Source organism: Ricinus communis, chromosome 4 (assembly GCF_019578655.1).
Source record: "Ricinus communis isolate WT05 ecotype wild-type chromosome 4, ASM1957865v1, whole genome shotgun sequence".
Lineage (NCBI taxonomy): Eukaryota > Viridiplantae > Streptophyta > Magnoliopsida > Malpighiales > Euphorbiaceae > Ricinus > Ricinus communis.
The window spans coordinates 2436601-2440275 of NC_063259.1; the positions used below are offsets into that span (position 1 = coordinate 2436601).

The 3675-nt window shown below is 36.1% G+C and overlaps 1 non-coding gene across 1 annotated transcript; it reads left to right on the plus strand.

Moving 5' to 3' along the window:
* Positions 1 to 3156: 3156 nt before the first annotated feature.
* Positions 3157 to 3263, plus strand: LOC112534305. Its single transcript, XR_003078601.1, has one exon. It is a non-coding gene; the product is annotated as a small nucleolar RNA R71 (small nucleolar RNA).
* Positions 3264 to 3675: the final 412 nt, after the last annotated feature.

Below are 3675 nucleotides of genomic sequence, written 5' to 3' on the forward strand. Positions count from 1 at the left end.
GCAACTCTAAATTGTGGATTGCTGCTTAATTAGTTTGCACAACTTTATCAATAAATGTCTCAAGTTTCTTCAATATAGTATCTTGAGAAACCATATATTGTACCATCATGTCCTCCATTGAAGACTTCTTTCCCTGAAGGGGTTGTTAATGCTGAAATTGTTATCCCTACTGTTGAAACCCAGGTGGCCCTATTGACTTTGCAGCTCTTTTGGTCTCTCCAAGAAAAGATTAGGTGATTTCTCCAACCTGGATTGTAAGTGTTTGAAAATGGCCATTCTTTGGTTGCTCATAGGTCCCCATGTAATTCACTTCTTCATGTGCAACTACTGGAAACCCCACATTCATGGATGCATTGGCCATATGCCCATACATACCACAATAAGCACACATCCCTGTTAGAAGTCTCCTTGTTAAGCAAAAACTTCATGTAACACCCGGAATTTTTATATATTTAATAATGAGTTTTTATTTAAGTTAATTTTAGCTTCATTATTAATGGGTTTAATTTGAAATGATTTAATGAAAAATTTAATATTAATCAAATAAATGAGTTATTTTCTATACGCAATTAATTTGAAATTTTAAGAAATTATACAAGTAAATTATTTGAGAAATGATTATATTTTGGCTATTCAAATTTTCCCAAATGCATATTTATATAAGTAAAATTATATATTGGAAAATTTTGGAAGAAATTATAAAGGATGTTTTTATAAAAGAATTTTGGAAAAATTGGTATTATAATTGATTAGTAGTATTAAATTTTAAGTTGGAATTTGATTATTTAATTTAATTGTGTGTTAGGACTAAATTGGAAATTTATTTTGGAATAAGGATTAAAAGTATAATTTTATTTTTATGGGGTTTAATGGAAATTTGTGAGCTTGGTATTTTTGTAAATAAATATGTCGGTCAGGGGTATTTTTGTAATTGTGTATTTTCAATAATTCGGTTTTGGCCCAAATTAAATAGTTAAGGGCTTAATTGAAAGGCTAAAAAGAAGTTTGGGGGTTAAATTGGAATTCTGCAGGATGAAATTGTAAGTAATTAAGAAAGTTGAGGGACCAAATTGCAATAAGGAAAAGTTTGGGGGCCTAATGTCGATATTGAAAGGAAAGAAATCGAGGAAGAAGAAGAAAGGGAGGAGAGAGAGAGGCGTCGGCGTCCATGGTGGACGGACGCTGGAGGCCAGGCCGAGTCGTATTTTGTGCTGCCATAGTCGTATTTTGTGCTGTGTGGCGGAGTCGGGAAATAGTGAAGTTTGGGGACCCGACTCCTATTGTTTGAATCGTTAAGTATTTGAAGTGTTCTTTTGGCAGGTCCTGGACCCGTTTTTACGGGGGGTAATGTTCGTGTTGTAGGGGAGGTTCTGCCGGATTTTCGGTAGAATTCTCCCGAGTCGAGATTCTTAGACAGTCAGTCCTAGGAGTCTAGACCTAGGATTAATGATGGATTGTCTCAGCGTATTGATAAATTGTTTTCCATGATTAGATGATCTGTCTGTTCGGCTCGCTCCTACCGAGGCACCGGAGCAGAGCTAGGAGGTCGCCCAATCCTGTGAGTTAAAGTCATTTAATATTTGCGCTATTGCTAGTCTGATTTTAATATGCTATTTAGAATTTGTGCTTAATATGATTATTAGTATCGCAAAATAAATGATTTCACTTGATTATTAATATTTGAAATAATATAAATATTATTATTAGTATGTTATAATAAGACAAACGTTATTATTTTTCCCCTCAAAAATTGCACGTTGTTTTATCTTAAATCTTTAATCTTTATTTTGATATGTGTTGGTTGAGTTCATCAGATAATGATATTTATTATATGTGATGATTGTGTCTTGAAAAACGTGGCTTGTAGAACATGCCGCCTGATGGGTTACATCAGGACCGCGTGCGCACCGGTAATGATCATGGACATGTAATAAGATTTTCATGGGTTTGCCCTGGTCGAGCATGGCTCTCCGGGCTGATTTGTGTAAATTCGTCGGAGGTAAGGTCCCTGGTCGAGCATTGCTCTCGGGGGCGCCCGATCTTATTGGATTAAGAGAGCCGAATGGCTACTAGATTTCTTATTTGGATATTTAAGTGACGGTGGAGGTAAGGTCCTGGTCGAGCATTGCTCTCGGGGCGCCCGATCTTATTGGATTAAGAGAGCCGAATGGCTACTAGATTTCTTATTTGGATATTTAAGTGACCGGTGGAGGTAAGGTCCCCGGTCGAGCATTGCTCTTGGGGGCTTGATCTTATTGGATTAAGAGAGCCGAATGGCTACTAGATTTTGGGGTTTAGGGTTCTACCGAGCCACTCGTCCCATAAAAGTAAATATATATTTTTATTTATTTATTTATTATGGTATTTGATTATAATGTGATTTGTATTTCACGTGCATGGTTGATATTTTGATTCGAATGATTAATATTTTATGTGAAGGAAATAGTAGGGTATGATTATAGTATGGTTTGATATCGATTTGAATAATCTATGTTTTCCGAGGAAGAAGCAATAGTCCCTAGATTATTTGATTTTAACTCACTCTAGACCGGTCTCCATTTATATTTTTTCGATTCGGATCGTTAGTTCTCCATGACTCTTATTCAAGAACCCGACTCCTTCATCATCGGGTGATGTATTTGATTTGGTATGTAAATTGGTAAATCTTAGATTCTCCGCAGTAGTAATAGTAAATGTATCAGTTGTAAATTTTCTGAGCTTCAGGTCTCGCCTAGTTTTTCTGGCAGACCGAAGTATTTATGTAGAATGTAGCTATTAAGATAATTTGTGGTTTTAATAATATTAATTTGAGATGAGATTTGTTTAAATCAGTGAGTGTCAGGCTTACTACGGGTTTCGGTGGCCTTAAGCCTACCCATTCCCTAGTGCCGGTCACGGGCCCACGGGTGGGGTCGTGACACTTCACTTAGTCAAATCAGCTACTTGCATCGCATATCACTATGGGCATTAATATCATAAATTCCTTTCCTTCCTCTAATGGCCCTTTGTTGAGAATTCATTACTAAATTCTCATAAATCTATCGCACTTCTTTAGCAGTCTTGTCTCCATAATAACCACCACAAGTTGTATCAACCAAGGTTTGACAGTTTGTAGTCAGTCCATCATAATAAAACTGCACTAATAGGATAAGAGAGAACTTGTGATGCTGACATTAAATTAGATAAGTCTTGAATTCTTTCCAGGCATCATAGGAAAATTCTCCCTCCTTTTGAATGAAATTGCATATCCTAAACCTATAATTCAAGGTCTTTTGAGGTGAGTAGTATTTCATCATAAAAGTGTCATACATCTCATCCCGATTAGTCAAGGACCCTTTAGATAAATTAAACTACCATATCCTAATAGAGTAATAAGGAAAACAATTTTTTCTTAGCTCTCCTTCATTCAGATTCCCAAGAGAGAAATTTTACACCATATTGTAAAATTCTTTCATGAATGATAATGGTCTTCAGTATCCACTCCTTACAAAATATGGTAACATCGTCAAGTGAATACTTTTGAGCTCATAATTCCTGGCATTCATAGACAATTGAATGCAGGAGGGGTTTGCATTGATCTTAGGCCTTTAGAGATCCCTAAGCCTAGGGATATTTTCCTTTGCTGCCACAACTGCATTCCTCTAGTTTTGCCATTTGTTCTTTCTTGTTCTTCCT